This window comes from Lynx canadensis, chromosome D4 (assembly GCF_007474595.2).
Source record: "Lynx canadensis isolate LIC74 chromosome D4, mLynCan4.pri.v2, whole genome shotgun sequence".
NCBI classification, from domain to species: domain Eukaryota; kingdom Metazoa; phylum Chordata; class Mammalia; order Carnivora; family Felidae; genus Lynx; species Lynx canadensis.
The window spans coordinates 45,013,495-45,040,137 of NC_044315.2; the positions used below are offsets into that span (position 1 = coordinate 45,013,495).

At 43.9% G+C, this 26,643-nt stretch overlaps 1 protein-coding gene across 1 annotated transcript in view; it reads left to right on the top strand.

Moving 5' to 3' along the window:
* Positions 1–6,984: 6,984 nt before the first annotated feature.
* FOCAD (focadhesin) overlaps positions 6,985–26,643 on the top strand; it is a 316,407-nt gene continuing 296,748 nt past the window's right edge. The window contains exon 1 of the mRNA XM_030294286.2: positions 6,985–7,053. The gene's annotated coding sequence lies outside the window, so the exon portion shown is untranslated. The remainder of the gene's footprint in view (positions 7,054–26,643) is intronic.

The window sequence follows — 26,643 nt, forward strand, 5'->3', positions numbered from 1 at the left end:
AGGTTCTTGATCTCGTCCCAAGAAGGAATTCAAGGGCAGACACACAACATAGGGGACAAGCGACACAAGTGGGAAAATTTAAGTGAAAGTATTCTCTGGATATGTGAAAGTGGGTGGGTGAGAGAAAGGGAGGCAGAGAAGGAGGGGGAAAGGGGTGAGGGAAAAGAGAATATGGGAAAGAAGGAGAGAGAAGGAGCCGTGGAGTGTGTGCAGCCTGACTGTGGGTGAGTTTGTGCTGTGCCCTGGGGTTTGGGTTTCTATCTTTTACTGACAGTTGTTAACAAGGGGGTGGAATATTAATTACTTGGGGGTGGGTATTTCTTGGAAGCGTTGTGTGCCTTTTCTTCCTCGTTTGGTCAGGTTTCTGTCCTACTTTGTCAGTCATCTTGGGCCTGTCTAGTTTGATCTGGCTTCTTGTGGAGGGCTCCCAGAACAGGTCTCTGACTTTTTTCATTAGCTGGCCAGGACTTCCTCCAGGTATCCTATGAGAACCTAACTGCCTAATCTAACAATAATGTCTGATGAGTAAGAAAAGTGATTGGTGACAGTCAGTAGAAATACCTGGCCACATCATCCCTACTGCCCCCGGTGACACTGAACAAACCACCAGGCACGTGAATGAGGCCATCCTAGACCAGCCAAGCTGCCAGTTGACTGTAGACATAGAAGTAGTTTCAGGAGGGACCGGCAAAGCCAGCCTCTATCACAAGAACTGCCTGGGTGACCTACAAGACTCTGAGAAGAAATAAACATTTGTGATTTTAAGTCAGTAGATTCTGGGGTGGTTTGTTACACAGCAGAAGCTGTTACGGGTGATCAAGGCGAACATGCCAGACATCTTCTTTGTGCCCCTTCGCCGTCCCCCGGATGGCTGACCTGTATGAGCTCCACGAACTTCCTTTGCTTCAGAAGATCCAGAAAGAGAAATGCGAACAAGGGAGGTTAAGGTATTAATTCCTGGGCTCTGTTCCTGTTAGGTCACTGTGGATTGGCTGTGTTCCTTGATCTATGATCCCAGGTAGTCAGGTAGTCTTTGTAGACAGCCTCCTCACTGTTTGGTAACTCCTCCTCCCCTTGCCCTTTTAGGCTCAGGGGTGATTTGGGGGGGCCCCCGTATTACGAAGTCTCTCTTGTAATCTCTTTATTCCCTGACCATACCTTTGTTTCTAGGCTCTTACTGAAGTCTCCTCCAGTTTTCCTAATTTGATTGTGCTGTTTCCTGCTGGGACCCAGACTGATAGAGGGGGCCTTACCCAGAAGGTAACATCTTGGCTGACTTTTGTGATCCAAGGGAATGAGTCCAGAAGGTCCTGCAGGGGGCGGGGAGGGAGACTGGAGTCAAGTGAGCTGGTGAGGAGTGTGGAAGGCAAGGTCAAAGGCAGGACTGGTTGTGCGTGCGTGCGTGCGTGCGTGCGTGTGTGTGTGTGTGTATGTGTATGGAAATAGTGCAGGAGAGGCAAATCGTGTATAGACTCGTTGGCCTTTGTAAGGACTTTGGCTCTTACTCTGAAAGAAATGGGAAACTATCGGGAGCCATTCACTCACATCCAATTAAAGCTAATAAGATTGCTTTCTGTTAATGTGTCCACAATGGAGCTGTGTGACTCAGTTCTGAATTTCTCCTCCCAGTCTCGTGCCCGCTGGTGAATGTGTGGGTGTGTTAAGCTAGCCCAGCATGCTTGGGCCTGAGTTCAAGGCTTTGTGCCTCTCCTGATGCTGTGGGTGACGTGACCTTCCCTTACAGTACAGGATTCAGACTACAGTGTCTTTCTTTGTTAGCATATTCTTTTCAGTTCAGTTAATGATTTGGGAGTGGACACATTTTTCTTACTCTCTTTCTTTTGTTGTTGTTAAAGTCAATAGGCCCTTCTATACTGACTTCAAAAAGTGTACTTATCTAAAGGGTCTGGTATAATAGAGAACTAACTGCCTCACTACTTCAGGGGAAATAATACACGAAGGTTAACAGAAATGCTGTCTGCCTGCTTACCTCTTAAAGACAGTGGTTTGTCGCGAATACTTAAAAGGCAAAGAGTTCATTTGCATTTGCCATCTCAGCCTACCCAGAAAATAATATACAGATTTGAAGCGTGTTTTCATCCTTCAGTTGACAATTCCATCTGGTCCTGGCTCTTTTAGTATTAAATCTAGCTCAACCTCTGCAGGTTATATGAATGAAGTGGCTTCTCCTCTCTTCGCTCCCCAGAGAGGCCTCCCTCTTCCGGCCCTTTCTCGAAAAATCTCCCCAGGCTGACTGTCAGGGAAACACTTGCGGAGGGCTCCAAATATCCGTATCAGACGTGGGTGCGCCCTACTCCATCAAGCTGACCTTCCTAGGTCTTACCTCAATCAAAATGTAACTGCATATAGTAGCTGTATTCCCTCAGGCCCCATTCTTTGCTTTCAGCGCAGAAGGAAACCAATCTACTTAGCTAATCTGATTAATTAAGCAGGCAGGAGCCTTTTCCTCCCGGCTAACGACACAGCTGGCCTATCAGAACCAGTTCTAATCTTTGTTGTCTAACCTTGACCCTGATTTCTTTTGAAGTTTGTTATTATCACTTAAAAAAATTTCTAGCCCCGCGCTCAAAATGGGCCTTTCCTGTGGGTATGCAGTACAAAGAGAACGGGACTTTGCTCCTCTGGAATCTTAGTTCCCCTCTCGGTGAATTAACTGGGTTAAGCTAAATCAGTAAAACATCAAAAAATTTTGAGACCCAACATTAAGATCATTTAAAAAACCCCAAACTCGGGGTGCCAGGGTGGCTCAGTAGATTAAGCGTCCGATTCACGGTTTCGGCTCAGGCCATGATCTCACGATTTGTGAGGTCGAGCCCTGCATCAGGCTCCGCACTGACAATGCGGACCCTGCTTGGGATATTCTCTCTCTCTCTTTTTGTCTTTCAGCCCAGCCTTCCCTGCTCGCTAGCTCTCTTCTCTCAAAATAAATAAACTTAAAAAAAAAAATAACCGCCGACTCCAAACTATAACCTACTATTATCATGACTATTATCAATGACTATTATCATTCCATACAAGAGAGAACATTTTTAACACGACCACCACCACCACCGAAACATAATTTCAGAAAAAGTACTGTTCTTTAAATTGAATACATTTAGGGGCGCCGGGGTGGCTCAGTTGGTTACGCGTCCGACTTCAGCTCAGGTCACGATCTCACAGTTCGTGAGGTTCGAGCCCCGCGTGGGCTCTGTGCTGACAGCTCAGAGCCTGGAGCCTGCCTCGAATTTCGTGTCTCCCTCTCTCTCTGTTCCTCCCCCGTTCATGCTCTGTCTCTCTCTCCTTCAAAAATAAATAAAAAATAAAAAAATTAAAAAAAAAATAAATTGAATACATTTATTTTAGGAAAACTCAATACATTGCCCTTATTTAGTTTTCATTTCAGCACTTGTCAGCGAAAACTTTGTCACGGACTAGCAGCTTCTGAGAGAGAGAGAGAGAGAGAGAGAGAGAGAGAGAGAATCCCAAGCAAGCTCTGCACTTTCAGTGCAGAGCCCCATGCATATGAGATCATGACCTGAGCCAAAATCAAAAGTCAGACTCTTAATGGACGGAGCCCCCCAGGTGCCCCTGAATCTCAATTTTCAAAAGTGAAAAATCATAGGGGCCCCCGGCTGGCTCAGTTGGTAGAGCCTGCATCTCTTCATCTTAGGGTTGTGAGTTTAAGCCCCATATTGGGCATAGAGCTTACTTAAAAAAAATAAATAATGAAAGTGGGGGTGCCTGGGTGGCTCAGTCAGTTAAGCGTCTGACTTCGGCTCAGGTCATGATCTCGAGGTTTGTGAATTCAAGCCCCGAGCTGGTCTCTGTGCTGACAGCTTGGAACCGGGAGCCTGTTTCGAATTCTGTGTCTCCCTCTCTCTCTCTGTCTCTCCCCTGCTTGTACTCTCTCTCTCTCAAGAATAAATAATAAAACATTAAAAACATTTAAAGAAAAAGGGAAAAAATCACTACTAACTTATATCACTCTTTAATTTTTTTTAATATTTACTTATTTGTTGTTTGGGAGAGCACACGCAGGGGAGGGGCAGAGAGAGGGGGACAGAGGATCCCAAGTGGGCTCTGAGCTGACAGGCTGACAGCAGCGAGCCTGTGTGGGGCTTGAACCCACGAACCGTGAGATCGTGACTGGAGCCGAAGTCACTCACTGACTGAGCCCCCCCCAGGTGTCCTGACTTACATCCCTCTTAAAAGGGCATTTGCTGGGGCACCTGGATGGCTCAGTCAGTTGGGCGTCCGACTTTGGCTCCGGTCATGATCTCACAGTTCAGAGTTTTGAGCCCTGCATGGGCTGTGTGCTGACAGCTCAAAGCCTGGAGCTTGCTTCAGAGTCTGTCTCTCAAAAATAACAAACATAAAAAAATTTTTTTAAAGGGCATTTCCTCATGTACTCCTAAAGGCCAGCCTTTCTACAGCAGAGACAGGACATCTGTTTGAGAGTCACAGTGCTGGATTCCAACTTTGGTTTTGCCACTAAGTGGTGCATGTTCTTGGTCAAGATGCTCCTGATTCTTGCCTACTATTCCTTATTATAAATGTTGGTAATAACTCTATTGGTTTCATAAGTTGTTTTGCAGATTAAATGATGTTGATTTGCTTAGAACAGTTGCTGTCACATAGTTATGTTCACTTATAACTTTGACTAATGCATCTCAAGAAACAGGGAATAGAATTTTTTTTAAGTTTTATTTAAATATCTCTTCACCTATGTGGGGCTCGAACTCATGACCCTTGAGATTAAGAGTCACATGCTCTGCTGAATGTGCCACCCAGGCACCCAAGGGAATAGAAGAATTTAAAAAAAAAACAATTAAATGGCTTAGGGGCGCCTGGGTGCTCAGTCGGTTAAGTGTCCTACTTTGGCTCAGTCATGATGTCACAGTTCGTGAGTTTGAGGCCCTGCGTTGGGCTATGTGCTCAGAGCTCAGAGCCTGGAGCCTGCTTTGGATCTGTGTCTCTGTCTCTCCTCTGCCCCTCCCCTGCTCACACTCAGTCTCTCTTTCTCTCTCAAGAATAAATAAACATTAAAAAAAAATTAAAAACTAAAAGAGTTAAATGGCTTAAATGGGGGGGTAATTAAAATTAAAACGGTCTTAAAGAAATGCGGATGCATTTGGAATTATTAAGACTGAAGGAAAATAACAACTGTGAAAATTAATTAAGGAAAACCTCAGTAGAGTGGACTTGGGATACTTGAAGAGGAGACTGGTAGCAAAAGCCATACCACTCAATGTCAATTACAGACCCAACGAAAGAATCCTAGACGGAAAGAATGGTCAATTACAGGCCCAACCAGGAAAGGATGCACCTTGCACTTCCTATAAGAAATGAACTACCCCTAGCACTCAGCCAATGAGAAACCAGCATCACCCTGAATGCTTGCTTTTCTCCAATGGATTTTCATTGATTTCATTCTTCTTCTCCAATAAAATAATATTCCTCTCCTTGTTTGTTGACTTGCCTATGGTTTGCTGTAGCTTGCATGTCCTGGATTGCAATTCTCTGCTATTCCTGATAACCCATCTTCGGCTGGTAAAATAACTGCCAGTTTATTTTCAAGGTTACCATATCAAATTCTGTAAAACCAAGAAGGCAATGATAAACCTTATACACATACTTCTCTCAGTGGATAACAGAGATTGAATATATTAGTAGTTTCAAAATTAATTCAGATATATTCTTCCAGAATGCACGAGAGAACTGAAATGGCCTGTGGTATAGAATTATCTTTTCTAAAGTGGGGTACAGGGAACCAAATCCTTCCAACGAATGATTTTGTGCTTGTCAGCACAAAAATGACTTTGGAAGCTTAAGACTACCAATGCCAAGGACTCAGAGCAGAGCTATTAAGTAGACAATTTCTAGTGATGGGACCCCGGTACTGGTATTTTTTAAAAAGCTCCCCAGTTCTATATATACCTTCTTAAAAAAAAATGTTCTAAACGAGAGAGAGAGAGAGAGAGAGAGGAGAGGAGAGAGAGGAGAGAGACACTCGAGTGAACAGGCTCAGTTGCTGCCAAGGAGGAGCTGGAGGCAGGGCTCAATCTCACCAACTGTGGAGATCATGACCTAAGTCAGTCGCTGAACCCACTGAGTCACCACCCAGGTGCCCTATATACATACCTACTTCTGAAGGTAGTTTGGAAACTGCTGGGTAAGTCAGGTTCTCTAGAGCAACTTGTCTTAACTCTTGTGTATAATTTTTCCACAACTAGAATTCTTCCTTCATAACCTTTTTTTTTTTCTCTTTCTGCTGCCTCCTTCAGCTCCTGTTCTACTGTATGCGGCATTTAGTCTTCTATGAAAACGAATGTTCACGCACAGGTGGACATTCAGTAATTATTAGACAAAAATAGTAACAATTAGGCGTGCCTGCTCTCCCCCGAGTAACCGAGCAGAAATACCCAGGCTATAACGTCCTATGGGACTATCCAACAGGTGGATGTACCAGTGTAGCACTGAGAGCGGCAGTGCTCTGTGTCGGCCAAGGAAGTAAAAATACGAGGCAGCAGCTACAGGGGGAAGAACGACGTGACAAGTCGGCTGCTTGCATAAATTTTCTGAATCCTTCATGCTCTCGGGACTATTTTTTGTTCCTGAGAAACACAATCTCCAAAGCTGCTTTGCATCGTCAAAAGCTGCATAGGGGCAGGTTGCCAACAGGACTACCCGGACACGCTGCAGTAGCATCTCCAGGCGAGTTCCTTTCATCTGCTGTCTCGTAGGCTAATCCCCGCTGCGGTGCCACCCCACGCCCCCAACCTGCCGGCGCGGCTCTTCCGGCCCGCGGGCTCCCGCAGAGAAGTACCCAGCCGCCCACGCCGCCCGCCAGCCGCAGTGCGCGGCCTTGGCCTTGGGCATGCGTGCGACGTAGCGGGGAGGGGCGGGCCGGAGCCGGAGGAGGCGCGGCAGGCGCTCGCAGTCTGCAGTCCATTGGTCCTCTCCCCGTAGCCCCCGCCCCCAGACGTTCGAGGCGGCGGGGCGGGCCACGTCAGGCAGCCGGCGCGGGGCTGAGCTTGTGGCAGAAGGGAGGTAAGCGATGCGGGGTGGCAGGCGGCCGGCTGCGGGCCGCTGCCCCCTGCTCAGAGGCCGCAGGATCGCACTCGCCTGTGGCCTGTCTCAGCTTGGCGTGGAGGGCGGCTTAGGCCCTGCAGGCCTGGGGCTGTGCTGGGAGATGGGGCAGTGGAGCATGTGGCGGCAGGGCCGCACCAGGGCGTGGGTGGCCAGGAATGGGACAGGTTCTGCCGTTTGTCCTCGTCCTTTCCTGTCTGGGCTCTGAACTCCTGGACGACTAGGCCTTCTGCGTTAGAAGAGCTCCGCGATGCCTGGGTGGGGCCGGCTCTGGTGCTTGCGGTGGGGGCTCAGCAGGATCTTGACTCGGAAACCGATCAGCGCGATCCTTGCATACGTAACCTGCAGCAGGTTGCAGTTCTCCACTCTTCCCCTGACCGGTTCCCCAGTTGAAGGCAGTGCAGGGGATTCTGGGTCGTTTCCTTTCTGGCCGGGAGGTGGGGGGCCTGGAGGGGACGGGGACGGTCTCCTCATTACCAGTGACTCATTCAGATCCTGTCCACTTCAATGCAAAGGCTTATGGGTGAGCAGGGCCTGCTTTCAGATCTCCTGATTCTCCTGTCCTCCCTTGCTGGAATTACCTAAAAAAAAAATATAATAATAACATATATATACATGTATATGTTTTGAAATGCCTACAACACCTATGCGGAGATTTGCAGAGACTTGCCTTTGTGTTGCACGTACGAGTTGTGTGTTGCACCATGAGTTTTAATTTCAGCTATGGCATCATCATGATCCTTCAGTTTAGTTCCTGAAATTGGTGCTTCTGCAATCAATGAAGTCATCCTATCCAGTATCATGCAATCGGTTCATTCATCCATTTGACAATTTTTTTTTTTTTTTGATGAATTCCTTAATGGTTAGGGTCTTACGTCAGAAACTAACATGGCATTCCCTGCCTTTCCCCCATTGTATCTGCCAGTTTTATTGTCTAGATTTGAGATGTAGGGTTTTTTTTTGTTGATGTTGATGGTTCAGTTTCAGGTTCCAGATTTAGGCACAGAAGCTCATGATTCTATATCGTAAGATAGAGCTGCTTCTGAGACCCATTCCATTCAGTTTTTCTTACTTTCACCTCTAGGAAGCCTCAGGCCATGATGCTAGAGGTGCTGTAATATTGCTTACTGTATATGAAAGACCTAGTTTTAGGGCCTGTGTGTAAAGTGAGGGGATGGAATTAGAAGTATTCTGTAATTTTGAAATGTTCAAGGAGAGGAGGGACTCGGCATGTTTTACTGAACCGTGTTAATGGTTGGGAAGTGACCATTTTTAAAACACAGAATGTATTTATGATTATATGTTTTAATCTTTCTGAATCTGCCCACATTTACTTTTGACTAGCAAGCAGGTGCATATTTACAATTTTGGTTCACATTCAATTCCTGCATACAAAGCACTATGACTCATCTAAATTTTGAAATGTAATAATAATCAGGAGCTTCTTAATGTTATGCTTAAAGGTATGATATAAAGACAACTGGATAAGTATGCAATTTTCGAAGTACTTTGAGCTGCAGCGGTAGATTAGCGGTAGCTAAAACCGAGGTCTGCCTTGGTTATTTGCTTACTTGGTTAAATGTTAGGTAGTTACCATCACCTGGTTAATATCTATCAATGTCATCTCTGTGTTAACGTGTATTTTATCAAGCTGAAATTTATTGGAATTCAATTGATTGCTGCTTCCACTTGAGAATTGATAACCCAAAGGTAAATAAATCATTAGTTTGAGAATAAAAATGCCCATAGAGATAGAACAATAGTTTTTTATTTGCTGATTGGTTAATGGGACTTACAAGTAAATCGTTTGGCCTTCTTGCAGGTGAAAAAATGATTTCTAAAATAGTTCTGAGACATGATATTCATAGCCTTGTGATATTTTTTGGATGTTATTCACAAGCCATTATGTGAATTAAATTGTTTATGTCACTATTAGGGATTCGGAAAGTTTAAGGAACTACAACTTTTCAGAGTTTTGCTTTTGCAAAATTTCTAGAACTTTCTAGTTCTAGAAATGGACCAGATCAAGATGGGAAGATTGAGGAGAAATGCAAGAACTGAGGGAAAAAAAAATCCAAGTGGAGACTTTTCTAGTTTAAAATTTGAGCAGAAAAAAACACAATGAAAAATACAAATATAACTATAGTTGGAAGAAGTGTAAGGAAATACTAGTGTCAGGATTACTGGTGAGTCTATATCAAAACTTGATTTTTTTAAAATTGAAGTATAATTGGCATATGCTATCCTATTAGTGTCAGGTGTATATCATAGTGATTTGATATTTTTATACATTATGAAATTCCCGTGAGTCTAGTTATCATCTGTCACCATGCAAAGGTCTTACAATATTATTGACTATATTCCCTATGATGTACATTACATCCCCATGACTTACTGATTTTATAACTGGAAGTTTGTACTTCTTAACCCCCTTCACCTATTTTGTGCACTCCCCCCCCCCACCCCATTTTCCTCCTTGGTAACAGTTTGTTTACTGTATCTATGACTCTGTTTCTGTTTTGTTCATTTATTTTGTTTTTCAGATTGCACATATAAGTGAAATCAGATGATGGCTTTTTTCTGACTTATTTCCCTTGGCATAAAACACTTTAGGTCCATCCATATTTTTGCACATGACAGGATTTCATTCTTTTTTATGGCTGAGTAATATTCTGGTGTGTGTAAATAAAATGTACCATATCCTCTTTATCCATTCATCTATCAGTGGACATCTATTTATGGTTCCTAAAAAAGAAACCTAGAGTGGTAATTTCAACTTTGATCACAGTACATCTGGGCAATACATGCTTCTTTAGAAGATGTGAAATCTATATTGTACATTTTAAATTTATTTTTATTTTTTTATTTTTACTTTTTTAATGTTTATTTACTTTTGAGAGACAGAGAGTACGTGTGCACGTGAGTGGGGGAGGGACAGAGAGAGAGAGGGAGATGGAATCCCAAGCATGCTCTACACCATCAGCACAGAGCCCCACATGGGGCTCGAACCCACAAGGCATGAGATGGTGACCTGAGCTGAAACCAAGAGTCGGATGCTGAACTGACTGAGCCCCCCAATTGCCCCTATATTATATTTTTGAAGAAGTACTACAGATCTAGGGGCGCCTGTGTGGCTCAGTTGGTTTAGTGTCTGACTTCAGCTCAGGTCATGATCTCATGGTTTGTGAGTTCAAGCCCCACATTGGGTTCTCTGCTGGCAGCCTAGAGCCTGCTTTGGATCCTCTGTCCCCCCCATCTCTCTCTGCCCTTCCCCTGCTCGTGCTCTCTCTTCTTTCAAAAATAAACAAACATTAAAAAAAAAAAAGTACTACAGGTCTAACGATGAGTAGTATAATAAAATATAGTATAGTTATGTAAGTGTAAGTTTGTGATTTGCAATTCATGATAAGTTGGATGAAGGTAGTATATACTATTTCTACATGATAGGAAGTGAGATTTGCTCAGCTGATAGGACAGGGATGTTCATCATTTTTTCTCCCATTTATTATTTAAAACATTTTTAAAAAACATTTGAAAGATTATTTTAAAACATTTTATTTTATATATATATATAGAGAGAGAGAGAGAAAGGGGCAGGGGAGAAAGGGAGCAAGGGAGAGGGGCAGAAGGGGGGAGAGAGAGAATCTTAAGTGGGCTTCACCTTGTGGGGCTCGATCCCATGACCCTGGGAGCATGACCTTGAGCTGAAATCAACCACTGAGCCAGGCACCCCTCCCATTTACATTATTTGAAACAAGGGGCGCTTGGGTGGCTCAGTGAGTTGAGCATCCAACTTTGGCACAAGTCACGATCTCATGGTTTGTGAGTTTGAGCCCAGCGTCAGACTCTGACAGCTCAGAGCCTGGAACCTGTTTCTGATTCTGTGTCTCCCTCTCTCTCTGCCCCTCCCCCACTCATGCTCTGTCTCTTTCTGTCTCTCAAAAATAAATAAAAATGTTAAAAAAAATTAAGTTATTTAAAACAAACTTTCAAGCGATATGGAAGATCCCATCTAGTTTCAAACAATAGATTGAACGTTGTTGTTTTTATAAATTGGGCCCCCTGAGCACTCCTGGTCTCGTAATTTTTATCCTATTTCAATCCTATTGGAAGTAATACAGTGCAGTTATGATTTTTAAATTTTGCTAAATTTATATTGGCTTTTATTCAATTAGACTGAGTTACTTTAGTTGTATATATTTGGAGATGTTCAAAAAATTTGATATTAAATATTGTGCAGTTTCTGTTGTTCGTGATAGGGAAAATACTTCTTTAGGCCCAAGGAATTTGAGAATCCGAACTGCATAGATAGTCAGCTGTTATTATTTATTTAGAGAATTTGTCTTTCCTTTGCCTGGAGACCAATGAAGCATTCCACCCAAGGTTCTGAACTGAAGATTTCAGTTCTTTTCAGTGCATTAGATTCTATCCTTTAATCTCTTTTTGGTTAAATAAATGAAGGCTTGCTAATTTGGCTGATAAACATGTTGAACAAACGTCATAATTGTGAATGTTGTAACTATAGTTTGTTACCAGGTTTTTTTTTTTTTATTAAATTTTTAAAAACATTAAAAGATGTTTATTTTTGAAAGAGACAGAGTATGAGTGGGGGAGGGGCAGAGGGAGAGGGAGACACAGAATCCAAAGCAGGTTCCAGCCTCTGAGCTGTCAGCACAGAGCCCAATGGGGGGCCCGAACTCATGAACCGTGAGATCATGACTTGAGCCTAAGCCTGACCCTTAACTGACTGAGCCACCCAGGCGCCCCTGTTACCAGGTTTTCTCACGGCCACGGTGTACTTTTCTTTCCTCTTTTTAAAACCTTTTTCTTTGGCCTAGCTGCTTTCAGAATTTACTGTATCTTTTACTTTATTTAATGATCATTGAACAGGTTGGTTTATATAATCAAAACTTCAGGTGTTAGTTTATGATATTAGGACACATGGAGGGAGTGGCAGAAACTTTTCAACGTTTATTTATTTTTGGGACAGAGAGAGACAGAGCATGAACGGGGGAGGGGCAGAGAGAGAGGGAGACACAGAATCGGAAACAGGCTCCAGGCTCTGAGCCATCAGCCCAGAGCCCGACGCGGGGCTCGAACTCACAGACCGCGAGATCGTGACCTGGCTGAAGTCGGACGCTTAACCGACTGCGCCACCCAGGCGCCCCCAGAAACTTTTCATTAAAGTTTTGCATTGTTGGGGTGCCTGGGTGGCTCAGTCCGTCTTGACTGCAGCTCAGGTCGTGATCCGCGGTTCGTGGGTTTGAGCCCCACATTGGGCTCTGCACTGACCGTTCAGAGTCTGTTGAGGATTCTCTCCCTCTCTGTCTGCTCCTCCCCCTCTCATGTGCTCGGTGTTCTCTCTCAAAATAAATAAAAGAACTTAAAAAAAAATAAAAAAAAGTTTGGTATTGTTGAAACATTTAAGTAAATGGAATTTTTAGAGTCATTGATATTAAAGATATTGTATTTATTTGGGGTGCCTGTCTGGCTCAGTTGGTAGAGCATGTGACTCTTGGGTCGTTTTTTTTGTTTTTTGTTTTTTTTAGTTCAACAAAGAGTATCTGCTCTGGTCCCGGGTCCCTACCTTTCCTTCAAAGAACTTGAAAAGTATTGTGTGGAAGCCACAGAGAGGGCCAAACTACAGAGAGGAATATTACAATTAGATGCATGTATAGCATGCTGGAGGGCAGAGGGGGGAAACTGAATATGAGATTTCAGGAGCTTCAGAGAAGGCTTTCTGGAAGCTTGTTTGCTTGAACTGAATTTTGAAAGCAAGTAGAAATTAGTTGGTGAGGACGGAGGATAAACATTCTGGGCCCAAGGGAGAAGTGAGAACAGACTGACAGATGAGAGACAGAACATAGACTCTTCATGTATTAAGGGGTGGATAGAGAAATGAGGTTTAATATATAAACAAAGAGCATATAATGAAAACCCCTCTTCCCTACCGTTTTAAACATTTTGACCTTTATCCTTGAGGCTGTGGTGATCCAATGGGTAAGAGATTTTTTAAAATTTATCTTAGGGGCGCCTGGGTGGCTCAGTCGGTTGAGCGTCCGACTTCAGCTCAGGTCACGATCTCACGGTCCGTGAGTTCGAGCCCCACGTCGGGCTCTGGGCTGATGGCTCAGAGCCTGGAGCCTGCCTCCGATTCTGTGTCTCCCTCTCTCTCTGCCCCTCCCCCATTCATGCTCTGTCTCTCTCTGTCCCAAAAATAAATAAACGTTAAAAAAAAAAAATTAAAAAAAAAAATTTATCTTAAATTTTTTAAATTGACATCCAAATTAGTTAGCATCTAGTGCATCAATGATTTCAGGAGTAGATTCCTTAGTGCCCCTCGCCCATGTAGCCCACCCGCCCTCCCACAACCCCTCCAGCAACCCTCAGTTTGTTCTCCAAAATTATGAGTCCCTTCTGTTTTGTCCCCTTCCCTGTTTTTATATTATTTTTGTTTCCCTCCCCTTGTGTTCATCTGTTTTGTCTCTTAAAGTCCTCATATGAGTGAAGTCATATGATTTGTGTCTTTCTCTGACTGACTAATCTCACCTAGCATAATACCCTCCAGTTCCATCCACCTAATTGCAAATGGCAAGATTTCATGCTTTTTGACTGCCGAGTAATACTCCATTGTATATCTATACCACATCTTCTTTATCTATTCATCCATCGATGGACATTTGGGCTCTTTCCATACTTTGGCTATTGTTGGTCGTGCTGCTATAAACATGGGGGTGCGTGTGTCCTGAATGGGTAAGAGATTTTAAGTTGAAGAAAGTTAAGATCAGTTTCATGTGGCAAGGTGAGGAATGAATGGTAGTGGAGCAAGGCCCGTTGGTGAAAGCGCAGTATGATAGAGCTCCAAATGATGCAGGGGGGCTTGAGAGACTAGGATGGACCCAAGATCTATTAAGATGATGAAAGCGGTGTCTAGTTCGATGTGTGGGATGAGGAAAAGGTGGATGGAGTCAAGGATGCCTCCTAGGTTTACAGCTTCCCAAGGTAGGAATCACATGAGGATTATCAAGAAACTAAGATCAGTCTTGGATATGCCTTTAGGTCACACATTTGATGCTGTTCTGTGGGCAGTTGGCAGTACTGGTCTGGGAAGGAGGAGGTGGTTTTAGGCAACATAGCGATGAAGATGTTATCAATATATAGGTGATACTTAAAACAGTGTGCGGATACATGTAGATACCTAAGAGAGTTTGTAGGATAAGAAAGAAGCAAGCAAAAAAGAAACTCTGGGAAGTACCACTGTATAAGGAAGATGATCCAGTGAAAAAGAATGAGAAGGAACAGTGGAGCTCTAGAAGGCAAGGGCATCGAGGATTTCAGAAGGAGAGAATGGACAACTGTGAAATACCACGGAGGATGGAAGAGTGCTGTCTAGAGGTTTTAGGAAGGTCTACCAGATAGGCAAGAATGATTAGTTTGCAACGTTCCTAGTTCATATAATTGTATAACTTTCTGTAGCAAAATTCAATAGAACTGGACGTTATGTATAGTTGGAATGAACCGGTATTTGGATTTTGTTATCTACCTATGGTAGGAATGCAAGGGAGCTCAAAGTATTAGTAAGACAATGGTAGAAGTGTTGAAACGTGGTTTAGACTGTGTCGAGGTCGTGACCAAGCCAAGAGGAGGCTGAGAGATTGATAGAAAATATTGGTTCAAGGGATTAGAAGTCTGGGTGAGGTGTGCATGTATAAGGTATATAGGGTATAAGGAAGATAGCTGATAGAAGTACTCTGGAATCAGAGAAGAATATTGGAGTTTAAGATTTTAGGGTGCTGATAGAATGTAGGAATTGGCCAGGGGTGTAGATGGCTGAAATGGAGGTGATACGGAGATATTCAAGAATAATGAGACTGGTGTATTGGATGAATCACTGACTTAGAAATGGGCCCCAGAAGACCATGGTACCCAGGGTGGAGAGCCGGACTATGGTTTCTGAGTTTTAAGATCGCCTATAGTAGTGATTCGTATATATGGGACATGAAGATACTTGGATGGCATGACCTCACAGGTATGAGACTAAAAGGTCAGGCTTCTTCTGGGCCTTGGAGCTTGGCAGAATGATTAACTTTCACCGAAATGGCCACCAAAGAAGGAAAGTGTAGTTTCCATTCGGCCTAAGAAGTAGGGGGAACATCTCCATGTTGCCTGTGGAGTCTGCTTGGGATTCTCACTCTCTCTCTCTGCTCCTCCCCTGCTCGTGCTTCGTCTTGAGAGGAAGAGAGAGAGGGAGAGCGAGAGGGAGAGCGAGCGAGAGAGTGCGCTCTCTCTCCCAACCCTCTCTTAAAATAAACTGTAAATTTAATCTTTTTAATGTTCTTGTTTTATTTTTGAGAGAGAGAGCATGAGTGGAGAAGGGGCAGGGAGAAAGGGAGACACAGAATCCGAAGCAGGCTCCAGGCTCCGAGCTGTCAGCACAGAGCCCGACGCGGGGCTCGAACTCACGGACTGTGAGATCATGACCTGAGCCGAAGTCGGTCGCTCAACCGGCTGAGCCACCCAGGCGCCCCTCAAAATAAACTTTAAAAAGAAGTAAGGGGAGCATCTAATGAAGATGTTGAGCATCTAATAACAGAACTTGTTAACCATGGAATCAGAGTCTAAAAAGCGAGGACTGTTTACTGGAGAGGAAGGCAGGTTAGGAAGCGTTGGGTGTGAGGGAGGCTGACCCTGTTTTTCTGAAGCGTTTGTCTGGCTTTGAAGCATTTGTCTTGACTTCCAACACGCTTTTCATCGCACGTGCCAGTTCTCCGGTATTGTTAGGACGCCTGGAAGGTTATGTTGACCATTTTAGGTTCGTTCTGGTGTAAAAAATGCCTCGATACTAATGATGACTGCCATGGATTTGGGAGGCGGGCATACATGCATCTACCTCTGATTTCCCTCCTGTTATCTTAGGGCCTCGAGGCCCGTGGAGCAGTCTGTGTTTCTCAGGACAGTTCCTCACTCATGCATAAGATCCTGTTCGTTTTACCTCTTCAGAGGTTTGGCTCCAATTTCTCTCCTGCAAAATTGCTTTTTTCCCTCATTGCTGGATTATTCCTTCAGTACGTTAACATCCTATTTCTCTTATCTGAAAACAATTACCTTTCCAGGGTGCCTGGCTGGCTCAGTCGGTGGAGCACGTGGCCCTGGATCTCGGGGTTGTAAGTTCGAGCCCCCACATTGGGTGTAGAGATTACTTAAAAACAAAATCCTAAAACAAAGTCTTTAAAGGGGTGGCTGGCTGGCTGAGTCAGGAGCATGCAACTTTGGATGCGGGGGTTGTGAGTTTGAGGCCCGCGTGGGGTATAGAGACTACTTAAATAAACACTTAAACTAAAATTTTTATTTTATTTTGGAGAGGTGGGGGAGGAGGTGCAGAAGGAGAGAGAGAGAGAGAGAGAGAATCCTGAGCAGGCTCCGCCCTTAGTGCAGGGCTGGATGTGGGGCTCGATCCCATGACCCTGGGATCATGATCTGAGCCGAAATCAAGAGTGCTGTTGCCATGTCCAACCAACTGAGCCACCCGGGCACCCCTCCGGAAAACAAAAGCTTAAAAAAATTTTTTTTTTAAACTAAATCCTTAAAAAACATACCTGTCTTCATCCCATTTCCCCCTTATGCTGCCGCATAATTTCTTTTTCCCCCTTTATGGTGAAACTTATGTGTCCATTTACTTTCTTCTCTTTCTTCCTCAAACCCACTGTAATCTGGCTTCCCTCACACTCTGAAACAATTTGCTCTCCTCAAAGTGACTCTGATTTTCATTTTGCTAAATCCAAAGGTCTCTCTTTCAATCCTCACCTCTTACCTGACCTATCAGCATTTCTGCCCCAACTTTACTGAGTTATCAGTGACACATGTTGCGAAAGTGACACATATTAACAGAAGAGAAATCTAGTAAGTATTTTAAAAATAATCACTCTATGGGGCGCCTGGGTGGCTCAGTTGGTTAAGCGTCTGACTTCGGCTCAGGTCATGATCTCGTGGTTTGTGGGTTCGAGCCCTGTGTCGGGCTTTGTGCTGACAGTTTGGAGCCTGGATCACACTTCAGATTCTGTGTCTCCCACACCCCCCCTCGCCCCCGAAAATCAATAAACGTTAAAAAAACTTTTTTTTGGAAAAATAATCATTCTGGGAGTGCCTAGGTGGCTCAGTCGGTTGAACATCCGATTCTTGATCTCTGCTCAGGTCATGATATCACAGTTTATGAGTTTGAACCCCACATCAGGTTCTACTCTGAGAGTGTGGAGCCTGCTTGAGATTCTCTGTCTCCCTCTCTCTGCCCCCCTCTCTCAAAATAAATGAATAAAGTTTATATATATGTATATATATATGTTTAAATATATATATGTAATTAAGTATGTAATTATATATTATATATAATAATAAATATATAATAATATATGTAATTAAATATATAATAAAAATATATAAAATAATAATAATCACTCTGGCTGCTCTGCTGACAGTATTTCAGTGGGCAAAGACAGAACAGAGCAATTCGAAGACCACAGTAGGTTGCAAAAAATGCCCCACGTTCTACCCATTTCCTATATGCACATTTCTTTACAAAGTGACTTTGTTGCTTCCCTCAGGAAGAGGTAATCCATTTCTCCATCCCCTTGAATCTGGACTTCCTTGTGACTGCTTTAATCAGCAGCAGGGGAAGTGGGATTTCTTAGTCTCAAGGCCACGTAGCTTCCTCTTGCCTTGCTTCCATTAGACCACCACGTTAAGAAGCATGGAATAGCTTGCTGTAACACATGTAGGAGAGACAAGCCATCCCAGCGGAAGCCTCCAAACCTACCGGTCCCCGTTTGCCACGTGAGTGAGCCTAGACAAGACTCGCAAAAGAAGTACCCCCTCTCTTCTTCAAACCCAACCCAAATTGCCAACCCCAGAATCATAAACTAATAAGTGATGGTTGCTTTGCCTCACTAAATTTCAGAAGTGGGTTGTAATCGCTAACCAATATAGAGGCTCTTAGAACATCAAGGACGGACAATGGGGGGCTTACACTGGAGTGAGAATGGTAGGTAATGAGAAGTAGTGAGAAGATTCTAGACATATGTGCGGATTGTAAGAGAAAGTGAAGCGTCAAGGATGACACCCAGGTTTTTTCCCTGAGTCATAGAAAAGAAGGAGTTTCCATTAACAGAGATGGGGAAGACCACAGATGAAGCAAGTATAGGGAAGAAATCAGGACTTGAGTTTGAGCTTTCTATTAGTCATTCAAATAGAAACACTGGGTACGTATCTGGATACACAGAGTCTGGATTTCAAGGAACGAGGTTCAGGCTAAAAATATAAATTTTGCAGCTGACTATCACCAGTATTAAAGACTGAATGACATGATTGAGGGACCGTGAGGTCTAACACTGAGCCCAGGAGCACTCCAATGTTAAGAGGTCAGAGAGATAAGAAAGAACCAGGAAGGGAAAAGAAAAGGGGCATCAGGTGAAAGAAAAACCAGGAATTGTGGCATCTTTGATCATTAAGGGAAGAAGGTGTTTCAAGAAGCAGAAAGTGATCAACTGTTTTAAAAAATGCTGATGGGGGGGCGCCTGGGTGGCTCAGTCGGTTAAGCGTCCGACTTTGGCTCAGGGCATGATCTCACAGTTCGTGAGTTCGAGCCCCGCTTCGGGCTCTGTGCTGACAGCTCAGAGCCTGGAGCCTGCTTCGGATTCTTTGCCTCCCTGTCTCTGACCCTCCCCTGCTCGCTGTCTTTCTGTGAAGAATAAATAGACATTTAAGAAAAATTTTAAAAATGCTGATGGGAAATGGTAACTATGGGACAGGCTGGAGGTGGCAGTAATACGAAGGTGGTAATCATTTGGCAAAAACGTTACGATTTATATCTCAAAGTGAAGAGGCTGCTATTCGGTGACTAAAGTTCAGGTATTCCATGCCATTGATTTGAGAATATGACCCTCTTCCAAAGAACAAAGAGCCTGGATGTGGAAGAACATTCTGGCTAAGCAGACCTCTGAAAAAAAACAGATCACAAAAGTACTTGCAAGAGGAAGCCACGGATTTCCTCGGGTAAGAGCCAGAGTCTGTTCCAAGGGCTTTTCCATAAAACTCCAAAGAGATACCCAGGCCCGAAAATAGTTTGGTACCAAAAGCCTACCTTTAGTCTTCTGCATTGCAGCAGACGACTGCCTCTTTCGGTTGTCTGACCTGAAACCTTTGGTGTCCTCCTTTCCTCTTCTTACCTTCCACATCCAATCCGTTTGCACATTTTGTCAAAATATATGGAAAGTCTGACCTCTTCTCCCCGTTGCTACTGCTGTTCTCCGAGGCAATGTGGTTTCTCTCCCCGGATTATTGCTGGAACCTCCTCGTGGTCTCTTCTTTTTCCCATCCTTGCCTGTTTATGGTTTACTTCTTCAGAGAAGCCAGAATGATCTTTTAGAAATGACAGTCGAGTCTGACATCCTCCTGTCCCAAACCCTGTAGGACTCTTCTGTCTCACTGAGGAACCCCAAAGCTCACGGCGGCCTGCAGGGACTTACAAGATCTGGGCCTCTGGTCACTCTTTGCTCTCCCACTGCCCAATTTGTTCATGTGGACCAACCACGTTGGTGTCTTCGGTCTTCCCTAAACCTGCTAAGCATGTCTCCACCTCAGGGTTTGTGCTTCATGTTCCTTCTGTCTGGAATGTTCATTACTTCCTTCTGGTCTCTGTCCAAATGTCACTCTCCCAGAAAGGCCTTTCTTTATCCTTTGACAGATGCCCAAACATATAAGACTGCCCTAAAGGGGCGCCTGGGCGGCTCGGTGGGCTAAGTGGCTCTTGCTTTCGGCTCACGTCATGATCTCCCCGTTTGTGAGTTAGAGCCCCGTGACGGACTCTGCACTGACAGTGTGGGGCCTGCTTGGGATTCTTTCTCTCTGACCTTCCTTGGCTCGCCCTCTCTCTTCCTCTCTCCGTCTCCCTCTCTCTGCCAGTAAATGGATGAATGAATGAATGAACTGTCCTAAAATTTATCTATTGATGACGTAGTGGTTTTGAGGTGTTATGTTGTATATGCATTTGGAAAATTAAAAGGAAATAAACTCTTTGTACTGTAATTTTAGCAATTGAAAGAACCTAGCTTTTGTAAAGTTTCAGTTATAGGCTAGACGAATAAGTGCTAGAGAGCTACTGTTGAAACACAGTGCCAGTAGTTAACAATAGGGTATTGTGAACTTCAAAAGAAAATTTTTTTTTTTTTACAGATTATTTTGACTTTTGACTTATTTATTTATTTTTTAGAGAGCAGGAGAGGGGAGAGGGGCAGAGGGAGAGAGTGAGAATCCCCAGCAATCTCCACGCTCCCGCCGCCCCGGGATCGTGACCTGGGCCAAAACCAAGAGTCGTACGCTCAACCGACTGAGCCCCCCTGGGCGCCCCCCCAAATCCGATAGAGTAGATCTCATGTTAGGTTGTCTTTAACAACCATAACCAACCAAAAGGATACAAGACACGGAAGGTGTTGCATGTCTATCACGTTGATTGTGCTGATGGAATCCTGGGCGTTTGCATGTGTCCGGACTCCTCACATGGTACATGAGAAGTTATGTGCATTTCCTTGGATATCATGTCCATTATTATACAGTAGCGTGGTGAAAAAATACCTACTCTCTCACCTGAGGCTAACTTACTTGATTAACATGAGATTGGAGAAAGTTGAACACACTGGAGGAACACTTAATTTCTTTCAGGGACAGATGGATTCATTTGCTGGCAAACAACTTAGAATCCAAGGTAATTCTGTTAGCTTACTTGTTTGGAACTCTGCAGGACCATTAGAGCTTCTAATAACTCAAAGGTGTGACTTTCTCATTAAATAGCTCTTAATAAGCAGTGTAATTGGATCAAGTGAGACTTTTTTATCTTGTGTGCTGTGGTGAAACTGCCTCTTGCAGACAGTGATAAAGGACTGTGGTTTCAAGTGAATCGATAACATTACCACTTTTTTTTAAAGATTTTATTTTATTTTTGTAAAGTTATCTCTACACCCAGGGTGGGGCTCAAACCCACAGCCCTGAGATCAAGAGTCGCACACTCCACCGACTGAGCCAGTCATGAACCCCGAGATCACTATTTTTTTCTTATCGAGACCCCAAAACTGACCTTATGGTTTTATTTGAAGAGAATTAGTGATTTTTATTTAGTGTAAAAAAAGCAATGTATGCCAATTACAGGGGAGGTGGGGAATTAAATGTAGCAAATACAAGGAGGAATATGATAGGTGGTAATCACCTGTCATCTTATTATCCAGAAAGGTACTTGTTAACATTTTTGCATATTCACTTTTTTCCTTAATCCTTTATATATATGTTTTATATATATACTTTAAACTTGGTTATGTTCATGATTGTTTGCAAAAATTTCTTTCTTTTTAAAAAAAATTTTTAAATGTTTACTCACTTTTTGAGAGAGAGAGAGAGAGAGGCAGAGAGCGAGGCAGAGAGCAAGGGAGACACAGAATTCAAAGCAGGCTCCAGGCTCTGAGCTGTCAGCACAGAGAGCCTGGCACTGGGCTCGAACTCATGAACTGTGAGATCATGACCTGAGCCGAAGTCGGCCACTTAACTGACTGAGCCATCCAGGCGCCCCTTTTTCTTTCTTTCTTTCTTTCTTTCTTTCTTTCTTTCTTTCTTTCTTTCTTTCTTTCATAAGCATTTCCTTATACGATTAAAATTTTGTAAATGTATTTTTCATACCTAATCAGTATTTTATCTGCATATTCCATAGCTTATCTTTTAGATCAATGAATAACTTTACGCCGAAGATGGTCTTGTTTAACCCTATTGTATCGTTTTCTGGCGTTTTAATACTTATTTTGAGAGAGAGGGAGAGCGGGTGCACATGGGGGAGAGGTGGTGAGAGAGGGAGAGAGAATCCCAAGTAGGCTCTGCACTGTTAGTACGGAGCCAAATGCTGAGCCTGATCTCACAAACTGTGAGACAGGTGCCTTCCCCTTTTGTATTCTTTGTATTCTTATACTTTTGAAATGGGGAGTGAATGGAACTTGAAGACCTACATGCCACCCTGGGGGAGGTAGCCAAGAAGTGCCAAACATCAGATCAAATGCTCAGTCAGTAGCACCTTGACTGCCCACTCCCATAACAAAGTGGGCTCGTTTTGTCCTACCTTAGACTTTCAGCTTTATTGTGCCAAGTTCCCTGTGGGATTCAGTTTGGTGGGTGGGCCTTGGGGAGTCTCTTGTGGTCCCGGGCACCAGGCTGGTTCTGCCTTATTTCTGCGGCTTTGAAGACCTGTGCGTCAGTTCGGAGGGAAGCCAGGTTGGGAGCGATCTCCTAGTGTCTGCATTTGGGCCGAGAGGCAGAAATGGTCTTTGAGGTTGAAATGACGCTCTTTGAACAGTGGCTTTATTGTGAGTTTGCCGGTCTGTAGAGCTGCTGCTGCTGTTCATCTAGTCGGTCATCTATTTCCCCCACGGTGTTGAAAAGTTTCCTAGAAACTGTACCTATAAAAATTGCATGTATTGGTTTGAAAATTTGTAAACTTGAAAAAAAAAATGCTGGGGATGCTGGGTGGCTCCGTGGGTCGAGCGTCTGGCTCTTGATTTCAGCTCAGGTCACTGTCCCAGGGTCGTGGGATCGGGCTCTGCGTCGGGCTGGGCGCTGAGGGTGGAGCCGGCTTGAGATTCTGTCTTTCCCTCTTGCCCCTTCCTCCCCCCAACCCCCTAAAAATTCCCACGAGGAGCTACATGTTCCTCTTCCTGCTCCTCCAACTGCTCTTCCTCCTCTTCTTTAAGTATAACTTGTTTGGTAAAGGTTTTATTTTTAAGTAATCTCTACGTCAACGTGGGGCTCGAACTTACAACCCAGAGAGCCAGAGTCGTATGTGCTACCGACTAGTCAGCCAGGAGCCCCTAAATATGATCTTGAAATGAACTGTCAGGGACATTCTACATACCGTATTCTGCCAACTGGACATCGGCGTGTTTTTTTTTTTCCAGGAGCCTCTTCTAATTCTTGCATATGGTGCTTCGTGTCTCCAGGCCAATGTGAAATAATTTACTAAAGGTCTTCTGCTCGGGATGGTTGTGAAGGTTAACTGGTATCTGCTTATTAAGCACCCTACAAATAAAAACAGCCGTGAATAATGCCAGCTGTGGAATAGAAAATTAGTAAATGTTACTTCTTTGGGTAGTTACATGCTTAAAGCGCCTTTTACCCCCAGTGGGGAAATACGCAGAGGTGATACTGCGGGTTTCTAAAGGGTTGTAATACATAGCAGACTAAGGACGTGGCTATAACAGACAATAGCTGTCGACTGAAGCATTCAAGTAAAACTTATGATGTATTCAAGTAACAAAGACCCATTTTCCAGCTCTGTTAGATTCAGCTGGAAACAGTGAAGAACCAGTCTTGTGAGCTTTTGCATGTGTTCTTTGACCTTTTTTTTTTTTTATTTAAGAAAATGTATCAAAATGAATAACAGTGTAATAAAATATCACTAATCTGGGTTCTGCTGATTTAGGATTTGGACTTGGTTCATCGTGATACTATCTATACAAAAGTTATTTGCTCAGTGGAAAAAAAAAAAAAAAGCCAGGGAAGGGATGTGTCTAAGGAGAGTGAATTATTTTCAAACCCTAAATGTGTTGGTAAGTGACTTCCGGTTGCCGTGTTAATTCGGAGGTAAAGTCGTTTAGGGGCGCCTGGGTGGCTGAGACGGTTGAGCGTCTGTCCGACTCTTGATTTCGGTTCAGGTCATGATCTCAGGATTCGTGATCGAGGCCTGCGTCGGGCTCTGAGCTGAGCGCTCAGAGTGTGCTTGGGATTCTCTCTCTCTCTCTCTCTCTCTCTCTCTCTCTCCCCCTCTCTCTCTGCCCCTGCCCCACCCACCCACACACTCTCTCTCAAAATAAACAAACTTAAAAAAAAGAAGAAGAAGAAAACTGTTCACAAATATGTTTTTCTATTTCTGGCTCTTATTAATTTATTTTGGTCTTCGTTTCGTGAGTCTAATTCGTGAGAAAGATACAGATCCTTCTGTATTTCTCACTTTCTGTTTTGGAAAGTTGATCTGAAAGCAAAATAAACAACAGAATTCTGATTCTAACATTTTTTCTTTTTTTTTTTTTTTGGAGCATATTGTGTATTAGCTACTGTGCTAAACACAGCAAGTCAAAAATCACATTACTAACTGCCCATTGCACCCCAGGCCCAGCAGTGGTGAGCCAGACACAGCTGTTTCTCTCAAGAAAACTCGAAAAGTCCAGGGGAATAACGAGGCAGGCTTGGTCAGAGAGGAGCCCTTCCTGTTCGACAGCCTTCTTCGCCAGTGTCTGAGCAGGTACAGCTGCGATCCCACGGCAGCTAGCCCCTTCACAACGAGAAGGTCTTCTCCATCTTGAGGATGGATTACAGTCCTCACAGGGCTGGAAGGGACGTTAGAAATTGCCTGAGCCCAGCTCTGCATCTCAGCCTCTTCTTGTCCTTGCCTGGAAGGTGATGTAGTCCTCACCCTGTTTTCTGAGACGGCCGCGGGAAGTGAGAAGGGACGTGGCGTGGCTTCCGTGTAGTCTTTTTCTTCTGGACATTTCTTCCCGAACATTCCACCATGGTTGCAAACTCTGTGTTCTTACAAATGACCTCATCCATACGGAAATTGCTCTCTGTCTCACGGAGCTGTGTTTTGAACTGTCACATGATGGGGCCACCTGCCAGCCAAGCATTCCTTTGCGGAAGTGTGGCCGTCTGTGCCTGTGGGGTAGTGTTTGAGCAAGCGTTTGGGCAAAGGATTGCTTTCATCTGTTTCAACGAATATTTACCTATTTATTTAAAAATGGAAAATGGTTTTTTAATAAACTGTCTTGTGCTTGCTAAAAAAAAAAAAAAGGGAAGTGTAAATATGGAAGTTTTGATATCACTGGTAAGAATCTGCATGGACCAGGGCGCCTGGGCGGCTTAGTCGGTTAAGCGTCCGACTTTGGTGCAGGTCATGATCTCACAGTTCGTGGGTTTGAGCCCTACATTGGGCTCTGTGCTGACAGCTCGGAGCTTGGAGCCTGGAGCCTGCTCTGGATTCTGTGTCTCCCTCTCTCTCTCTGCCCCTCCCCTGCTCATGCTCTGTCTCTCAAAAATAAATAAACATTAAAAAAAAAAAAGAATTTGCATGGACCTAATGAAAGATCCACACACTCATTGCCATGACAAGAGTAGCCAATCTTTGTTTTTGTTAGATGCTCACTGGACTTGAACTGAATGGTCAGTGATGAAATGAAAATGTAAAATCAAGAAATATACAGGATGAGGGTCGGTTTATATTGATCGTTTTTGTGTTTTGTGCTCTGCATGGGATGCCTCCGGTTTTTTTAAAGATTTTTTTTGAGGGCTCCTGGGTGGCTCAGTTGGTTGGGCATCCTGACTCCTGATTTCAGCTCAGGTGACCATCCCAGGATCGTGGGATTGACCCCTATGTCAGGCTTCACACACAGTGTGGAGCCTGCTTCAGATTCTCTCTCTCTCCCGCTGCCCCCACCCCTGTTTGTGTGTGCTCTCTCTCTCTCTCTCTAAAAAAAAAAAAAAATTAATAAAAGATTTTATTTATTTATTTATTTATTTATTTATTTATTTATTTTTAACTTTTATTTATTTTTGAGACAGAGAGAGACAGAGCATGAACAGGGGAGGGGCAGAGAGAGAGGGAGACACAGAATCTGAAACAGGCTCCAGGCTCTGAGCGGTCAGCACAGAGCCCGACACGGGGCTCGAACTCACGGACCGTGAGATCATGACCTGAGCCGAAGTCGGACGCTTAACCGACCAAGCCACCCAGGCACCCCAAAAGATTTTATTTTTGGGTGCCTGGGTGACTCGGTTGAGCGTCTGACTTCGGCTCAGGTCATGACCTCATGGTTCGTGAGTTCAAGCCCCGCGTCAGGCACTGTGTTCAGGGCCTGGAGCCTGCTTTGGATTCTGTGTCTCCCTCTCTCTCTGCTTCTCCCATGCTCACACTGTGTCTCTCTCTCAAAATAATAAATAGACATTAAAAAAATGATTTTATTTTAAAGCAATTGCTACACCCAGGGTGGATTGCAATGTATACAAAGATACATAGCTGTTTGCATGTGCTGATGAACTACTTTGGGAACAGGTTTTTTGTTTTGTTTTGTTTTAAAGAGATGCTAGATTCTCTGGGATGCAGCAAGATGTAGTAGGAAAAACAAGGCGTTGGATTCAGACTAAGAATAATAATAGCCAACATTTTGAAAGTGTTCGTTATGTGCCTGGTTGTGAGTAAAGTGCTTTAATGCATTATCTTAATTTGAAAAAAACTCTGCATCAGTTGTCCTTTATAGAGTAGCGGTTACGAACGTGGACTTCGGAGACAGATTGCACGGTTCGTATTTGTGCTCAGCTTCTTACATAATTAGGCAATTAATTTTGACCTCTCTTTGCCTCACTTGGTTTTTCATATGAAAATGTGGATAATAATAGTAGTCCTGTCATGTGGTTATTTTGAATATCGGATGAGAGAAGACACATAAAGGGCTTCGACAGTGCCTGCCTGGCACATGGTAA